Source organism: Melospiza melodia, chromosome Z, assembly GCF_035770615.1.
Source record: "Melospiza melodia melodia isolate bMelMel2 chromosome Z, bMelMel2.pri, whole genome shotgun sequence".
NCBI classification, from domain to species: domain Eukaryota; kingdom Metazoa; phylum Chordata; class Aves; order Passeriformes; family Passerellidae; genus Melospiza; species Melospiza melodia.
The window spans coordinates 66583079-66603187 of NC_086226.1; the positions used below are offsets into that span (position 1 = coordinate 66583079).

A 20109-nucleotide genomic window follows, 5' to 3' on the forward strand; every position below is an offset into this window, starting at 1 on the left:
ATCCAGAGTGAAAATATTTATGAAAGATTATCCTTGAGGTTTGCATTTGCATTTGGGTTCCAGTTTAGGGTGTTCCAGTTTAGCCCATTCATTGTAATGGGCTTCCTCTGCTCCTATATATAATATTTTTCCTTAGAGACCTTCAAGTGCTCAGCATTCCTGAGCTTGCATTTAACCTTACTTCTTTCTCTTTTTTTTTTTTTTTTAGCAATGAGTAGTTTTTGCCATAAACTATTACTGGTTGTTTCTGCTTTAATGCGCTAATCCAGGTTTTTAAAATTTATGTTGCCATTACAATCTTTCTTCAGATATATTATTTTACTTTCTTTGGTCTAGCTGTTCTTTGCTTCTGTATATGAGAGATATGTCTTTCTTTTCCTTGTGTACTCATTGCTTATAGTTCTGTAACACAGAATTGCAAGTTGCTTTCCTCTAGTTGTCACCATGCCTCAGTTTACTGATGCCTTAATTGGCAGGCTCATGCAAGTTCATGATCATCTTCTCAACTTCTTTTCCCACATCATTTCTTAAAGAAGCAGGATGTCAGACTGGTCTTCTGTAAAATTCTTCCTGTGGTCCCATAAAACATAGGCTTTTCACTCACTTGTAGGTACAAGGATGTGTTTATGACTAGCAAATATTTAGCAAGCTTGCTGCACTTCAAAGATTGGGTCATTGTTTTGTGTGGTTTCCAAAGTCATCTGTCTGTCTAAAATTTAATGGTCTAGAAATGAAATAGACAGTGTTTTTGTGGACAGCAAATTAACTGTGAGTTGGCTTACTATAAAACATGGAAGTTTAAACCAAAAAAAATAAAAGGAATAATAAGTGAGATAAACAATGTGCAAGATGTTTTTTGGTGAAAATTAACTTTGTGAATTCAGTCTTTTTTCTTTAATTACTTCTCTTTTCCTTCAGATCTTGTTCCTAGAAGACATTAGAAATGTCTTCTGATTTCAGTTAGATTATTAGAAGGTTTGAAATGATTAATTATGAGACACAGAATTGTACTACCCTTTGAATCTGAATAAATTTCATCTTCTCTTTCTTAACTGGTCAATTTTGAACAACAGACACATCTACCTCTCCTAGGAGGACCTGGACAATCTGTGGGGCAGAGCTTGATAGTAGAATAAAGTCATGTCCACCTGGCATACTTTCTCTTTGTTTTTATGGTTGCATTTTCACTGGAGTGAGCGGACCATCCTTAGCATTGTGGTAACTGTTGGGTTTGATAGCCAGTAGTTAGAACAGCACACAGCTACGGTCTGGAGTCTCGAGGCAGAACACTCTGAGCTTTGCAGTTTAGGCATTAGCACCCAAGAACAGTTCCCCACGTGTCAGTACATTAACTTATTTTTTCGGGACTCCCAATACTTTTGTAGTTTTATTTCTGTAGTACTAAACACAGTGTTTCCACTTTGAGTCAGGTGCATACTGTGCTGCAAGATTTTGGGGTTTTGCCTGGAATTCTATTTCTGCCAAGAAAACCCCAAACAATGCCACCCAGTTATTTTTGCCAAAAAGTTACTAATCTGCTGAGGAATGGATACTTTTGGATTGCAGGACAATTCAGGAAGATGGATACTTCAGGAGGATTCTACTCCAACATTCTGTCCTTAGCAAACTCAGCTGTGGATCAGAGCAAATTGCTCAGGGTTTTATTGAGTGACAGCTAGAAATGCTCTCCCTGCCTGGGGCCCTTTGTACCTGCTGTGGTCATCTGAAGGTCCCACTGGCCTCTTCATCTCCCCACCTGTACAGAAGGCCTGTCCTCCTGCATATGGGCCTGTCTGCTGCCCCAGTTTGTTGCCCCCAGCAAACCTGACAGGATGCACTTGGTCACCTTTCCAGGTCACTGACGGAGATGTAACACAGAACCAACCCCAGGGTGGCCCCTGTGGGATCACACAGGGCACCAATGAAGGAAGGTGTGACCCAGTGGCCACCCCATCTGGGCACAGCCACTCAATCCATGTTTACCCCACTGATGAGGCACACACCCCATATCCTGCTTGGCTACAGCGACGTTGTGGGAAGGTGTTGGAAGCCTTGCTGGAGTCAACCTAAATGATAGCTCCTACCTTCTCCATGTCTGTAAATTCAGTCATTTTATAACAGAAGGCATCCAGATGGTTTGCACACGAATAACTTTTAGTCAAAACACCACAACAATTCCCCATCACCTTTTTCTCTTTCATATTCCAGAATGTCCTTATGAAGGACCAACTCCTTGATTGTACCAGGGATCAAAGTAAAGTTTGTAGTTTACTTTCTCCCTATAGACAGAGATCTCCCAAGACTCCCAGAAATCTCCAAGACTTTTCTTGATGAATGGCCTTGCAAGAACATTAGCCAGCTTCCTTAGCACAACTAAGTAGTAGTAAAACCCGAGAGTTTATTTAGAGCTCACAGTAATTGTGGGCTCCTCCTCCTCTGGTCATTATTCTTGTTCTTGAATCCTATCCTTAAGTATAGAGAAAACCCTCATTAATGAATACACAGACAAAAGTCATTCCTGGTTTAAGCCAAGCTCATCTGCCCCTGTATGAGAGCCCTATGTGTTGGTGCTGTCTCAATGAGAGCCTCTTCCCCATCTACCTTTACTGTAAGTTTTTACTCATGCACTGCCTATTTCAATCATGTGACTTTTCCCTCCATATCCCAGTCACTGTGGTTTTGTTTCCATCCATGTGCAGTTGTGTGTCTACCCTGGCGTGGGAGACTGACATCCTGCAACTGGTCCTGTAGTCTCTTCTACTCCCATTTCCAAGCACCCTTTTTTTTGATTCGATTCTAATCATCATTTCATTACTAGTCTCTGGGTTGTCATCTCCCTCCTCCATTACTTCTGTTTAAAAGACTTGTCAGTGTGATTTAATATTTCCTCAGAAATCATACTTTCCACATTGTTAATACCAAGGGGAGATATGGGTTTTATATTGTTACTTCCCTCCTACCTGGAGATATTGTTCCCCGCCTTAAGTCTTGCCTGTGGCTTCTGAAGTCATGATGCCACTCTGTGTACAGCAGCATTATTTAGATTTTAGAGCATATGTACACTAAGTAGAGGAAGAACGACTGTGACTAGTTGTTTATAGCTGATAAAGCATGACAATCATTTCCTGAAAACAATCTGATTTTGTCATATTTTTCTGATTATAACCTTGAAACTCAACCTATCATTGCTGTATGAATTTCTGTAGGAGTTTGCGTTTTTAATCTGTCTGGAAGTTTGTTTTCATAGTTTAAAGCTTTTATTTCTTTACTTTTTTCCTCATAAAATAGAATATTTATATGTGTAAGCTCTTATTAAGAATTGATATGTATAAATTTAAGCTTTATGAATCATTTTAAGGGTTTTGTTGTTTAAATTATGATCATTGCCATAATATTCTAATTTCTTCCATATATATTCATGCACAGTTCTTCCTTTCATACACAGAAAATCTCATGAACAGGCATAATGAGTTAATCCTCAATATACAGTCAAGCTAGAAACAAAAATTTTAATTTTGCAACTACATTTACAGAAATCCAGTGCCAAGTATTAAGATTAAAATTTTTCAATACCTTGGTGTGTCAGATAATTTTTTAGCTAAATGACTTGCCTTACTCAAAGACTACTCAAAGTAGAAATCATTCTAGTAACCTAACTGTCCCTACAAAATTAGAGTTTTAGGTTAGCAGTTTCAGAACAGGTTGAACATTTCAGACTTCAGTTAGGTAACCATCCTTACTAGCATGTCAAAATGACTGTATTATAACCTGTGTAACCTTGGTGGGTTTTGGCATTTACAAGTGCTTGTAGTGAAAATTTGAGTTGTTTTAAAGGCAATCCCATTTTTTTTAAATTCCACTTTGACCATTACAGTTGCAGTAAAGGAAGAGAAGGAAATATTTCCAGCTACCATTTTAGATTTAAGTTGCAATGTGTTCAGCTAAGTCAGGAAGATCTCTTAGAGTTAAATATCTGACAGCGAAGATTATACTCATAATCCTGGAATCAACTTCCAGCTAAAATAATCACACGAACTGATATTGGCAAAGACCATGCTCTTGTGACCATATCCTTCTGTGTTTGAGCTCAGCCTCCTCACTGTCTTACTGACTTGCAGAAATTTTCACATAATTCAAGCACACACTCACAGTTACAAACAAGAGCTGTTGAAAATCCATTTTTACCCTGAAAATTTAATAGCCATAATATGAAATCAGAGAATGTCTTCCTGCTCATAAGAAGAGGATAAAGATTCACTGTTAGAAGGCTGCTGAAATGAATATGTCTGAAATGTATATAATGTAAATAATTTGTTAACAGATGAAAAATACCTAGAATTATTTCCAATTCTAATAGTGTGCTGTTTGTCATCAATTTTTTCATGAATGGAGTAGCTTTTTTCAGGCAATAAATTGCTCCCACACTCTCTGTTATAAGTATTCCTCCAGGTGTCCTGTACTCAAACACAATTTTATGGCTCCACAGGAGTTAGGATATATTTCTGTTACTTGGTTGAATGCATAGAGCAGCTCCTTGAATCATGCTCCCTGGGTGAATTATGAATTGAGAACTTCCCTTCTGCTGTATTTGCTGAAAAGGGCAGCCATTTCTTTTGACAATCATCCCTGTGAGCCAGCAGAAATCTGCAGCAAGTGATTACACATAGAATGAAAACAATGGGACTTTATTTAAAAGAAAACCCCACAACTGAATAATAGTAGAAATAACTTTTGCTATGACTACTAGTAGTTGTCATTACCAGGTTAGTTGAGTTAGCCAAGTTTTTTCTTCTGCAAGACCATATTGTCATAGGGTCTACAGAAGGATCTTTACCATCAGCATCTTCTTCAAGGATGTAGTGGGTTTGAATGTTCCTCCCAAATATTTGCTGAAGAAACCAAGATGTGAGGCATGATCAACACACTGGAGGGAAGGGTTGCTGTCCATAGGGCCCTTACAGGTCTGAGAGGGGGCCTGTGCAATTCTCTTGAAGTTCAAAAAGGGCAAGTACAAAGTCCTGCACCTGGGTCAGGGTAACCAACAGTATCAGTAGGGGCTGGGGGATGAAGGGACTGGGAGTGGCGCTGCCAAGAACAACCTGAGGTGCTGGTGGGTGAGAGGCTGGACACAATCCAGCTATTAGTACTCCAATCCCAGAGAGCCAAATGTGCCCAGGGCTGCATCCATAGCAGGGCAGGGAGGGGATTCTGCCCCTCTGCTCTGCTCTGGGGAGAGCCCACCTGGAACCTGCATCCAGCTCTGGGCTCCCAGCACAGGGAGGTCACGGACCTGTTAGAGCAGGTCCAGTGAAGGGCCATGGCAGTAATGATCAGAGGGCTGAAGCAATTCTTCTATGAGAAAAGTTTGAAAAACTTGGATGATTGACCATGGAGCAGAGGACGCTCCAGGAAAACATAATTGCAGCCTTTTGGTACTTAAAGGGGATTTATAGGAATAATGAATATCAAGAAGCAGACATCCATCAGAACTGCCTTCATTTTTCTTTCTTTGTTCTGTACAATGCTAACAGAGTAACTGTACTTGTGTCTTCCCTCCTTAACGGCAGATGTAAAAAACTGGGAAGGAAACTGGAGGCAAGGGAGAGAAGGTGCGTATTATGGTCTGCGTACTCTCGTGGAAAGGAACTATCAATAAAAATTCAATCAGCAGCTCTCAATGTTCTTTATTCAGAAAGGAATATCTTACAGATTTCATGTATTTGTTTAACAACAAAAAGCTTCTTTATAAGTCAACTTGGATATCTTTTCAATATATTTATCTTTTTCCTACAATAGATGCCACAGTTCTGATACAACATATCCTAAGTACATAGCAATTGTTTTATATAGACCTACATGTTTTGTAGAAAATTATCTCAGACAGTATTCTGTTGCTTATTATGAAGCCAAAGAAGATTATTCTTAAAACTGTAGAAAGAAATTGAGTGTCTGAGTCCTTTTGCAAGCACACAGAATTTGAAGTTTTAAAAACTTTCTTTTTTTTTGCTACTCATTAAAATGTTTTCAGAAAGATTTCTTTATTTTGGCATATCGGGGGCCTTCAAGCATGATTGGAATTCTGCACGGCATCATAGTTCTGATTTGCACGTGCTCTTAGAGACACTATTCAACTGTAAATTAATTATGGAAAATAATGGGACTCTATAATTAAGATTTGGCAAAATTCATTAAGAATATTTTCTATTATATTTTAAACATTTTTATATTGAATGAATATGCTTGAAAATGGGGTTGCATTTTTCTTTGCCTAAATTTCTGAGTCATTAATAAACTCTTAATAAGCTGCTGAAGTGTCTAGTTACATTGTGACCCTGAAAAATTTAATTCTGAAAAGTTCGTAGTTTCTTACCTAAATGTTCTACTTCTTATCATAGTTTGTATGAATCAGCAACAGCACTGTTTGTTAGGTTTCATTGGGAGAGAAAGATAGTCCTGACTGTCTATTGTCAATCTAAACCAGAGTTTCAGTTCATTTCTGATCCTTCTATAAATTGTAGGAAAGTCAATGAGAAATTTTAGCCTTGCTAACAAGTAAAAGAATATAACAAAAAAAGGATGTCCGTGTTTTGCATAATCATTACATGTTGATGTAACTGTGTTTATTAATCACAGGAAAATCATGCAGAATATTATTTGGTAAAATTAATTGTTATTTTGTTTTAAACACAGATGTCTGAAACATACTGGAAGTATTAGCTTTTCTGACATAGTGATAGAAAATACAGCAGCAGCATAAAACCAATTATTTTTGCTTATAGAAATGCTGAGCAGATGGCTTAGCTTCTTCTTTGTGATGGTTATATGCTTTCTGGGTTTGACACTGTTCAGGTATAAAGACTACAGCATATACAGCACATAGCTGTACCATCCTTCATTTCCACTCCAACCTGACAAGAAACTTGTATGTAATTAATATTAGTAAATAATTCTTAATAAATTAGTTATTTACTGGTTTTCAGTCTCAAAAACATAAATGTGCTATTAAAAATCCTTTGAACTCATTTTTTAATAGAAGACTAAGCAAACAAAAGTAATGTTTTTATAGAAATGTACTAAGCCTCCTAAAACATTTGCATTAAAGAATGCCAGTTAGCATTTCTTTACTTAAAATTTTTGTTGTGATTTAAGTTGATCATGGACACTAAACGTTGTCCTTAAGTTGCCAGGTATGAAAGATGTAGAGACTACTAGCCTATTCCCCAAATGTTCCAAGTATCCAAAACCCCTATTGACTCTCAAACAAAGGGTGCAGAAAGCAGCTTTGCAAAATTTCTTGAAATAGCTGTCATAGGTTATCTGTTCTGGGGATACAACTACATATCTTGTTACAACAATTAAACTAATACGCTTAACATTTTTTAAGGAAATCACGAACTGTCTGTGTCCTGAATGCAGCCATTAAACTCTTCCTTATACAGTGTTTCTTTCTCTCCTTCTCAGTCAGTGCTTAGACACCCACGATACCCAGATGCTCTTAAAAGGAAAAGCTGGTTTATATACCCATTGCTGCTTCCAGTTGTTATTTTTCTGAGGCAGGAATGTTCTTTAAGATAATCTGGTCCATCTACTTTTACAGGGAAATCAAATGGCTAAGTTAAAAGACAACATTAAGTGGGGATATCATCTACTATATCTTATATTAAGATGCCTTATTCTGTACCCAGTGTTGGGAACTCTTATTTTAGACTGCTGACTTCATTCCAGAAAAAAAAAAATGTACTAAAGATCCATGTAAATGGAAGAATGTATTCAGATGATTTGGAGAAAGTTTAGCAGATAGTGGAAAAAAATTTTTAATGTACAAATCATATCACTTAAGGAGGAATAGTTCTTTATTTTATTAAACTTAATTTTTTGATCTTTTTTTTAATTTGAAAATTTTAGTAGTGATTTTCACATATTTTTCTAATAAATATAACCACAGCTAAAATATTATTTTAAAATTCCAGGCCTTGAAGTTATGCAATGTAAAGTGTACGTTTCTGTTGTGAAGATAAACCTTTCTCAAATTACATGGTTGAGAATTTTTAAGTAGGGAGTATTTTTTGTCAAATCAGAATAATCCTTTCTTGACAAAATTAAAATATGTAAATTCCTTATTATTCTGAGCTTTCCATGGTAAAATTTAAATTGAATATTTATTCATTTTAATTGGAATCAAAATGCTTTAAGTCACTGAGTTAAAATTAACTTTTTTTTTGACTTACCTAGAGGTTAATTTTTATTTTGCTGCATGGGAATAATGGCTCATAAGAGATGCAAATCCAGGATGATCTGATAGCATTCCAGAAGTGAACAGATTACTCTTTGGATTACACTTGCCTTTAGATAAATATATTTCATTGTAGGAGGCAAATAGCATTTTGTACCTAAATGAGGACAGCTAATTGTTATGCCTCTGAAATGGAAGGGAAACAAGATCAATATAGCAATAAGAGCATAGAACAGTTTTAAAGAAACTGGATTTAATATTAATTTAGCGCTGGAAGCTTATATTGATGACCTAAAATTAAACATAGGGTTTTTTTGGCAAAAGTTCCATGTTGCTCTTCAAAAAAGAGTCATCAAATTTCCTTATAGACTTCTTGGTACTGTATTTATTTATTTAGGGAGTCCGTCTGTGGTTTAAAAATAATTTTTCTCAGTTCTACTGTAAGCTACCATAGAGTTAATTCATTTCCACTTAAGTCCTGACAAATTTGGAGAAGACTATTACTGCTTGCTATTGTTTTTCAACAGGTCATCCTCAGCATTTTTCTTGTCTCCCCTAAGTTTGGAAAGAGACATTTTAGCTGTAAGGAGTTGCAACTCCTTAAACTTCATACTGCAACAATCTGTTCAAAATTTGTAGTGGATATTTCCAATGTATCACAAGGTCTGTAACGTGTAAACTTTTCTCTGTACCAGGCAATGTCAACACAAGGTCAGGGCAGTTAGTTGTGGATTTGGTGTACTGATCCTAGTTCCACTAGGCTTGAAACCTTATGGTTTTTTCCAGACTTTTCTAAATCTATTTCATTTGTAAGTTCAAAGAAACTTTGAGCAATTATAACAAAGACTATAATTACGGAGAACTTGAAAAGAAGGGCAAGAGTGTTCTCAAGTGGATAACTCCTAATAGAAATTCTGTAAGTATTTAAAAAGAGTAGAGGGGGCTGAGGGTCTTGGATTAGTATGGAATTAGAACTCCAGCATTTCATTTTAGTGGCTGAGTCCAGCAGAATTAGGTCCATGTTCATGCTGATTTATACTAAAGTAATGGAGATAAACAAAAGGAAGTCACAGTAGGCACTGCAGATATGACCAAAATTGCTCTGAACCAGTGTCAGTGTTCTGCAGTAGATGTTCACACCATAAACACCAGGGAATATGCAGGAACTATATAAACTCTTATAAGCACAGACATCTGATGTGATTAATCTAAATGGAATGGAAATTATTCCATTTCCAAAATGGAAAATACATCTAATATAACACCGGTAACACAAGTAAGTGGTAGAGATTCTAGAGGAATTAATTCAAAGTCAGTATATCTGCAGTAGCCAATCAGTAAACATATTAAGTTTCTCCTCCTGAAGCCTTTCCATCCATTTGTCAGGATTCCAATGTCTTCTTTTTCTGGCAAGACAGTGGAGTGACTGCTGGGAGCTTTTAGTACAGGAACAAAAGTATCTATCTTGTTTCCCAAAAAGAGTTCACTCAGACAATATTTGCTTCTGACTATGCCCTGTTATGCAGAAAATAAGCATGTCCATGGTACAAAAATAAGGCTTCAGTTTACATTATTACCCACATTTCAGATTATTGGCTGCTATAAAATTTCTTTCTGTAGAAAAAAATAATTGAAGTAGAAATTCTTCTATATGGTCTTTATTGCATAGAAAATTTCATAATACATAATATAAACCTTATGAAAATCCTTTCATTTGTCAAGAAGTTTAATGTGCATACATGTAGAAGCCATGAGCGAAGATTTTATGATCTCCTTTATAAGTATTTATTCTGTGAGCTTTAAACCTGTATGAGGATAAGAAGAGTGTTTGTGAAAGCCACTTGGGGAAATTAGTTCAATTTGCTTGGGCAATTACAGTCCTTTCTTTGAAATAATATACTTAAGTAATGTCAGTATGTTTTCTGTATATTTGAAATTATCTGGAAAAATAAATTACCAGTCCAGTTGTTATTAATGATGTTGGTCGCTTTTAAATTTATTTTATTTTATTGGAGTAATTATCTACGAAATTAAATCATATTGCACTTCATCTGAAATATCAGCTCAGCATTTCAATAGTGTCTCAAATACCATTTAGGTGAAACACATTTCTAATTTATAGTATGTTACATCATGCTACACACACTGTACTCTCAAACATAGGCTGCTTTAAGTGTATATTTTATTTTTCTCTTTTATATGCCCAGATGGTAATCAGCTTGCTTTGGGGTAAACTCATGAAGTGAAGCATCTGGAGTTTAGAGTGTTTTGATTTGCTTTAATACTTTCACCAAGTTCTTACTATATTACAAAATATTTATTGCTAGAGCTCTTACCCTGAAAATAGTGTTGCCAAAGGGTAAGGAAATCATAAAAGTGTTGCTACCCTTTTCCAGATTATAATTCTGCTAAAACTACTGCAAACCTTAAGTGCAGGAGCTTAGCTCCCCAATCTGAAGATGAATGTCATATATTTTATAAACACAGTCCTCTGAAATGAGCCAGGCCTGCTCTTGAATCACCCATCAAGCTACAAGTACAAGGTCGAACAACCCTTGACTTAGTGTAAGAGCTTCATATAAAGTTGATTTAGTTATTGTGACAGTTCCATATTCTCTTTTATATTGCAAAAAGGTATCAATTACATTAGAGGTAGATTACAGCTGTAAAACATAGTAACTCTTATGTATGCGTGCTGAAGATTTATAGATGTAACATTTTTAATTCAGTCACTTGTTTGTGTATATGACTGTGAATAAGATAAATCTGGGTGTGGAAGAGAAAGGCAATCTCAGGGGCAATTTGATTTTGTTTCAAAGTAAGGCAGAGAAGCTATAAGCAAAGCAATTCCTTCATTGGTTCTCGCCCTTTGGTAATCCCCTGTATTTTAGCCGCTCTTAGTCAAGCCATGTCACTGGTGCTGAAATTGTTCTGTATATCCATGGCTAAAGCAAATAGCATATTTCTTATCCTTGTCAGCTGTAGAAATTATGCAGGGCAACTTTTAGTAACAAACAAAAGATAAAAGATGTTTACCCACCAAAACCAACAAGCAGTGCCTTAACTCCAGGATTTGCTCTCTCATGTTGGTTATTGTAACTGTGCAAGTGACATTGAAATGAAACTTTTTTTTCCTAATGAACTTCTCCCAAAGTTCTTGTAGTAAATTTTCCTTTGTTTTTAATGGAAAAAAACCCCTAAATACTCAATGTTCTGCAAGAAATAAGCATTATGTAATGGGAAGCAATGTTTCTTTTTTTAAATAATAGAGACGGGAAAGATAGAGGGATAGGAGGTACATGAAAAACACAGATTATAATCACATAGAAAATACAAAAGTGCTGTTGGACTTATTCTCATACAAATTAAAGTTTTTCTAATATCTATTCTTTTAATTTCTCCTGTATTCCTATCTCAACAGCTCTCTGATTGGAAAGGAAAACACTCTTGAATAAAATGCCTATTACTTAATTTTATCTTATGACAAATCATATTTGCTGAACTAGAAAGGAAAAAATATAAAACGGGCTGTGCAACAGTTTAGTATATACAATATAATTTCATAAACTTATTTTTTATTTCTACCAAAGAGCAATTTCTTTGAACTAGCTATCATGCAACAAAATAAAACAGTCTGTGAAACTCTGCATGACTGAAACCTACAGTTAAAAATTATGATTGTTGGTGCATGTACTGAGTCTTTTAGTTATTCATGTTGTCTTGGTCCTGTTCAATATGACATGTTTAAACTTTGTCTTTGACTCTGCCAGTTTTGAGTTGTTATGTAATGTTGTTTTATCAATTCTTTTGTTCATATAAGACTCTGTGTCTTCCCGTTATCCATGGTAAAAAGAGATGATTTCTCCTAGGAGACTGATATAATAATTCCAACTATTTTAACTAGTTACTCCTAAATGTCTCCAAAATGAAACAAAATTATAGGAGTGGTTTACAGAACAATGGTCCATCATGAGGTATTCAAAGCTGTTAGAGAACATATCTGACAAGTGGTGGTGTTACAGGTTATTGGAAGGGAGCTGATGATGATATTTCATTGCAAGAAATATGTAGAATATCTGTCTGTCCTTAGGGAATTCTTAATAGCTGTAATTTTGTCAATGAGTAACACACCAAGCAGTGTTTCATCCACTATGAGAGGATGTGGGATGGGCTGGGGAGAGATTTGAGTAGGAGGCATATATCCATATCAGTTACCTTAATGTTTGGAATAGCACAGATAAAAATAAAAACCTAAAGATGGTACATATATATTGACGAGACATTAACAAAACTGCCTTCTGCTTTTCAAGATTCATGTTAAGTTGATTTTGACAGGTGCCTGTAAACCTGAGGAAATCTCTAGAGGTAGGGAGAGGAATCAAACTAACACTTTTATTGTATTTGTAGAGGAATGCTCTTGATGGTAAAGAGAATAAGCACTGAAAGGAGAGAGTCAAATGATTATGATTTTTTCAGTTGACACTGTGAAGTTTATCCTGTAGTGAAGGTTTTTTGCTTTCTTGATAATTTTGAATTTTGTTTGCAACATTTTAATAATGACCAAACATTGTGACTTTCATTGGAAAATTATCAAATTTCTAAAGTCATAGAAAATAAATGTTTGTAAGTAATGATTTTACAGAGACCACAAGCTTCTTTACATCACTTTTGTCTGTAATAGTAATTAAATATTAGACTTACTAAGCATTCATTGTAACTGAAGGTTATAGGATGATGAAAAATGAAGCAAATAACAGATGTTAATTATTTTATTGCTAAATCCATCCATATTTTGAACGAAAACATCAATAAATTTTTATGGGCTTTGTGGAAAGGAAATGAGATAATAATTTAGCTTCACAAGTCTAAAATTGATTACTTTTCAACAATCTCATGCATAATCATTAGAATAGGAACTGTAGTAATTTATGATTATATGAATCTTGAGGATATTTTAAAAGGAAAATATTTAACATTTCTTCAGTTTTATCTTGATTTTGAAGCTAAAAATATTGCCTTTGTTCACTTTTGATCACTTCTGATACCTCAAATAAAGTGATGAAGGATGTGTATTTTAGGTGAGATGATTAAATATGAACCAAAAAGTACATCCAGTTTGTATTGTTTAAATATTAGAAATTATTGAAAATGTCATTGAAGATTAGTTGGATGGGTTCTTAAGAGCCTATTACCCACTGCCCTACCCCAGTGATGCCTTCTGGCCATATACGTGTTCCACAGCTCCCAAAGACACTTTATTTCAGTGCTTAAAGGATCCTTAGGATTTTTCCATTGAAATTTGATCTATTTTTTCTGCAATTTAAACTCAATACTTCCAGCTGTGTCAACTTTAAGATCTGATTTTGTTATTACCAGTATTTTCTTGTTTAGGATGCTGAAGTTCAACTACATATCCAGAGAGGATAGTATGCCCCTTAACTCCAAATAGGAAGCTGTGGATATTTCAGTGTAATGTCTGCCCTCACAAAGCTGCACTTCCTTTGTGTCTCTCTGGAACTTCTTGTGGCTGGGAGCATGGAATGGAGACAGGAGAATATACAGGAGCCTCTAGGTTACAGTGGTCTGGCACAACTTACTAACTGTACTGAAAGCAGAAATGTTCTGAAGAGTTTTGCTGCCTATTCCTAATGCTGATTCGTGAAGGTCTTGTCTTGGTGTGGAGCAGATATTTTTAATTAACTTCTTCAATATCAAGTCTGGGAGATTTTGATTTCAGTGAAAGTGTGATATCTTTGTCCCACATAGTTTACTTTTTTTATTAACTGGTTATTTAGGTTTTGTAGAAAACTGTCTCTAAGCTTAATATGTATGTATGTACTATAAGAAATCTAAAGCATGCATTGAATTAAAAAAAAAAAAAAACAAAATTAAAAAACCTCCAAACCAAGCCAAAAACCCCCCCAAAAAAGGAAAGAAAGAAAAAAAAAAATCCAACAAAAATCTATTCTTACCTTAAGCTTATGTGAATTTTTTTTTTATCTTCAAATCATTAGGGCTTGAAGGAAAACATACTTTATAAGGTAATATTTTGAAAAACAACATATTAAAAAACAAGCTATTCCTCTCCTCTGTGTATGTTGGGTAACAGGTCTTTCTGTAAAAAAATCCTGAACTATGATTTAATCCTAAGAAAAATATGGCCAGTACCCTTACAAAATTCTATTGTATAAAGATTTTTTTTTCATGCTTTCATTTATAGATAAAATTAGTTCATTATATTTTCAAGATACAGCTCTGGAGGATCTTCTTTCTTCTGGTGTGGATCATCCTTATGTAAATCTGCTGTGTTTATTTTTCAGCAGTTTAAGCAGTCATGTTTTGGTTGTGTTTCAACATTTAGCTCTGTGACATTTAATTTTTTCAATGTAGGTCAATGTAGATCACATTACTTATTTTCCTGTTGCTCATGTTTATTGTCTGATCTTAGAACAAGACTGTCTTAGTATATTTCACATGTTTGGCATGTAGCTCAAAAAAATCCAATGAAATCTTCAATATTTCCAGGCTGTCTCTGTGTGGCATGGTTTAGTGACTTCTAGTTTTGATAATTGCTGATTTTGATATTGTTAAATTTTCAACTGTGATTTTAATGACAGTTTTTCTCTTCTGTAAAGCAGTATCTTAATTAAGGCTGCACACGCATTGTTGCAATAGACAAAAATATTCCAGAGTTACCAGAGGGGAATTCTTGCAGATAATTTTTCCTTCAAAAATCTAGGCTAAGCAGCATTTGGGGCAAAACGTTCCGCATTTTCCATGTGCAATCTATGAAGGAAATTCATATTTTACTTTATTTTGGATTTTTATTTTTATTATAAAACATCATCTGGCTTCTTAGTACCATTAAAGATTTTGTAGAAAATTGCAGTAGCCCCTCCATATTTGTCCATCAGTATTTTTTATTTTTTATCTCTTCCATTCACAATAATACTTACCTTTAAGATTTTTCATGACAACTAAGCTGATGCCCTCATAAAGCAGCTCTCTAGAGCTCCCAGATGTTATATCTGAGGGGCACACAATACTTTTTTTCCGATGTGATTGCCCGTTTTCCCCCACGTGTACAAGCACTGGCACTGACTATCCTCTTCCATTTCCACAGCTGGTCAGTAAGCTTGTGTGTTTCACCAGCATCAGCTCTGTACAGCCTAAAGAGCAGCTTGGGGCCAGGGGCAGCGTGTTTTAAGGTGAGATACTAGTGTTATCCTGCAGCTGGGAAAACTGATTAGCTCCTTTGTGTCTCACCTGTTAGGCAATCACCTATCTCTGAAGAAGCTGCTTCTTGCTGCAGAAAAATTTAGCTTCTCTGATAGTCTCTTGTATTGACCTTGTTGAATTCCCACTAGGATCTTAATAACAACAACCCTCTAGTCCTCCCCTACCACTTGAGTTTTACGCTTAGAAATGATGAAGTAATGAGATGGAGATGTTATCAACATTTGGGTTATCAGCAGTTTGACCCTTGACCTTCTCTAATGGAGGAGTTTTTGATGTTGATACTCCATTTTGCTGCTACATTTTGGTGAGGAGAGAAATCACAGAATCAGGAATAGTTCAAGGTGGAAGGGCCATCTGGTCCAACAGGTCATCTGCTCCAATATCCCTGTTCAACAGGGTCATCCAAAAGCACATGGCGCAGGATTTCATCTAGCCAGTTTTTGAATATTTCCAGTGAGAGAGGCTCCACATCCTCTCTGGATGATCTGTTCCAGTGATCAATCACACACAAAGGAAGGAAGTTCTTCCTCATATTCAGGTGGAACTTCCTGAGCATTTGTTTCTTCCTGTTTAGATCTGATATCTAAATATCCTTTAAAGGTTAATTAGAATATAATGCTGGGTTCAGAGTTTAATTCTCTCAGCCTCCAAAATCTCATGCTCACCCTTGTTTCAGGTTTGTTGTGTGTCCAACCAAAGGTGAAGGGAAACAACTATAATACTTAAAATATTTCTCTTTGGTGTCAGCATAAACTAAATGAAAAAAAAAAATAGAGTAAAGATGAATTGGCTTATTTGTGGAGTTTTTGCACTTTTTAAATTTTTGTTGGGTTTTTTTTTTGTTTTATGGGAGTTTTTTATTATTAAATTTTTGGGGTGTTTTTTTTTTCTTCTTCCAATTCCATTACATTGTGTGTTAATTCTGAAAAGAATTCAAAGAGAAATAATTTCAAAATCAATAAATAGTTACAATTCTCTAGGAAGAGAAAACCTGGAAAAATATTGCTGTGAGTTTAAATAAATTTTCTGTTTTGTCTTGAAATTATATCCTACAGAGATATTAGGGAATTGATGCAAATATCATGCCAAAACTACAGCTTTGGTGAATATTCAATCGAGCTTCTTCTCTAGGGAAATATTTGTGTTTAGTGGAGACAGTACCAGACCCTGGAGTGCTGACAGTTCATTGCTGTCTTTCAAGACTGCTTCTGCAAATTGCATAAATTCCTTATGTTACAGATGTACTCTGCAGTTTAGCTGTTAGTCTATTTACCTTGCCCATTATGAACCACAAACTATAATATAAAATCATTGAATTAGCTCATATATTTGTATACCACATTACAAGCTAGTTGAATGAGAGTTAGATAAAACATATTTCATCATCAAGTTTGCCTTTACATGTGATATCTAATCTTTTCTGTAACTGCTGTATATTTCTATTATATCCTAAGAACATAAATAATTTTAAATAATATTCTTATTTCTTTTTTATATTGTGTTTTTCATTTTACAGAACAATCTCAGATCACAATATGTTTTATGTAGATATGCAAGGTAACCTTTTTCAGGTATTGGGAAAGGTCTTGGAGAAGTAATTTGCATATGGAGAAGAGAAATAATTTTGTTATTTTTGTTGGGTTTTTTTAAAAGCTTGTGTGAGACATGTTGATCAAAAGAGCTTATGGCATTTTTCACATTAATTTTGAAATAGCGCAGTCTTTGTTAGTCTTTCGTATCATTATAGTTTTGTTTTATCAATCTGTGGTTCTTTCAGGCATGTTCTGGTCCTGACATACATGTGATTGAGAAGTTTTCTTAACTCCTCAACCTTCACTGTGTAAGACCGGTGTTTCTTCATCTGTCTTGTTAAATTAAATGGAAAGTTCAGATTTTAATTAAATGCAACAAGACATTCTAAAACCCTCCTTTCTTACTGTAGAGTTGAAGACATGGATGGAGAAGTCTGTGGAGGTGACAAGTTCTATCACCAGCAGAGAAAAAAAGTTAATCCTACTGTTGAAGTGATTTTTTTCCCTTTGTCTCTATTTGGGTTTAGTGCTTTGTCAGTTTCACCTTCAGATCTCCAGTAAATATCTCTCTATCCTACCCTAGGCAGCACAGTAGCCTGCTGCCCTTGAGTGCCAATGACTGCACTCTATTTTTTGGTGTTATTGGGAAGTTTCAATTGCCTCTAACCCTATTTACCTTGGCAGACACATTTATGGCTCTGAAATTTTTTTCTGTTCCTTTTCAGACAGGAGCTAAATATAATTTGAAAATGTCTCAAGGCATTTTCTTTGAGACCATCACCATTTCAAAAATCTCTGTACAACTGATGACTAAATAAATTTTCTTTTCTTTTCTTTTCTTTTTTTTTTTATTTACCTAGTAAGTGAGGCGTGGAGCTGGAAAACTTGGCAGAAAACTCTTTTGTCTTTCCTGCTTGTATCTATGGAACCTGGTTTGCAAGGTAAATGTTCCGTTTTAATTGACTGTAATTGTATGCTATTAAAATTTTAAATGTCTAAATGATCTTATGGTACCTCTAGGTTTTAAAGAAAATACCCTTGCTCGGTGTTTAATTTACACTTTTAGAGTGAATTCTACTAGAATAGTCTTGCAACTTTAAATAAATGCAATTAGTTCCTTTGGATTTATTAACAAATAAACCTCACTCTCAGGAAGAAAGGAAAAGTATGACAAGATCTAAGTAATTTTTGAATTTCTCAGGTATTTCTATTACATTTCCATCAATCTGGGAAAAAAAAAAAAAAAAAACAAAAAACTAGATTAATGTGAATGCATTCATTATGTCAATATATATTTTCTGTATTGTGTGTTTATTGGGACTGTTGTGTTTATTTGTGACTTTATTAGAAGGAAGACTGAAGGTAATTCTTGAGACCCCTGGCCTATCTTTGCAATTGTCATTGCTATATAGTTTTCAAAGTAAGAGATTCTTATTCCTGCTCTTAAACATAGCTTTTAATAATGATATCTGAAAAGTAATTGTATTCTGTATTTGGAAAATCTAGTTTTCTAGAGTTCAGAATACCTCAGAGAAGCTGGCTTATTTTGTTATAATGATTTTATTGTAATTAAGTACTGTGGAATGCTGCTGTTTCTACCAGAAAAAATATGTTACCAAGAAAATATTAACCTGAATACCTCCTCCAGGTTTTGTTGCTGTTTGCTTTGACACTTTTCTTGTCCCAGCCCTGAATTTTATCTTTGAAATTGTCTTAATTGTCGTTAGGAAAGAACTTCCTTCTCTAGTCTTGTTGCCATTGAAATGGCCATTTCTGCTCTTTTAGACATGGTGAAACAAAGTTTTCAAAATATGTCCTCTTATGTGTGTCCTCAGCAGCAAGCTATGCAACAGCCACTCCAAATTTGTGTTGGGGAAAAGAATTACCCCTCTTGACAGAAGTGCCACTGGGAGCACTTGTATGTTCAAGGTGGAAAATTGGGCATTTTGAAAAACAAAATCAGCAGCTTTCCCAGCACCTGGAACAAGGGAGTGAATATTCTTCTCTGCAGTATTTGGGTAACAAGCTGATCCCCAAGGCTGGGCATTTTAAGATATTGAATTTCTTAAGAAGGGAGAGGAAAGAAAAGTGACTTAGCCTTTGCTTGAGTTAAACTTCCTATGAGATGGTGGGTGATGATTATAAGAGAAAAGTAGTAGCATTGCTTTCAGGGCTCCTTCTGAGGATGGAAGACATTAAAAAAAAAAAAAAAAGTGTCTGGCAGTCTCTTTTAAATACTAGAAATGGCAGAAAATTTCCAGATTTTAAGAAGAGCCCAGACACAATGATTTTCCATGCAGATAGCTAGGCATTTTACAATCAGATTAATGGAAAAAAAAAAAAAAAAAAAAAAAGAAGAATGAGTGCATTTCAAAGTTGTTCTGGTGCAATTCCCCAGATGTCATGCTGTACATAGGTTTCTTCTATCTTGAGTTTGCAAAGCCAGCAGAAGAGGGAAAAACACTAGCAGTCAGAAGTCTGACGGCTAAAGCTATAATTTTACATGGGTTTAATCACAATTTCCATAATTATGTTTCATTGTGTTTAATGGAAATTTAAGAATGTACTTAAACACTTGCAGAATTTGGATATATTTGGATGAATTGCAGCAAAAGTACTGAAAGTGAAAACCATGAGTAGGATTTCCAAAGCATCTGTAGGTGACATAGCAGCAGGCTTAAGATGCTCTTTCTGCATTACATATGATAATTTTGTAGCTTTTGTAAGATAGAAATCACAAAAAGTAATATAATGTTTTAAAACCTATTTGGCAAAGAGCACTTATTTTTTTCCAAACTAGTATTATGACTTTTTATGCATAATAACCACTTCTGACTTACTGGTCTTCCTTTGACTATATGCGTAATTAAATCTGAAGGTGCCATTGATTCTAATGACTTATGTGCAATTTTTGGTATTGGCATTTCAATAACAAAACACAATAACAAATATTTAGTTAGCAATAAGCCACTGTCAGTAAGAATAGACTAATATATCTTTATGATGATGAGCTTGTATGGGGTAATGCGATGTTTTTAATTAAACAAAAGGGTAGGTTCAGAGTTGTAATTTGAAATTCTATTTTTAAAAAGGTTTGAGGAACTA

General features: G+C 35.0%; 1 protein-coding gene across 3 annotated transcripts in view; it reads left to right on the forward strand.

Moving 5' to 3' along the window:
* LINGO2 (leucine rich repeat and Ig domain containing 2) overlaps positions 1–20109 on the forward strand; it is a 473266-nt gene that overhangs the window by 144989 nt on the left and 308168 nt on the right. For all 3 annotated transcript variants that reach the window (XM_063179672.1, XM_063179673.1, XM_063179671.1), the window contains one exon: positions 17865–17945. The gene's annotated coding sequence lies outside the window, so the exon portion shown is untranslated. The remainder of the gene's footprint in view (positions 1–17864; positions 17946–20109) is intronic.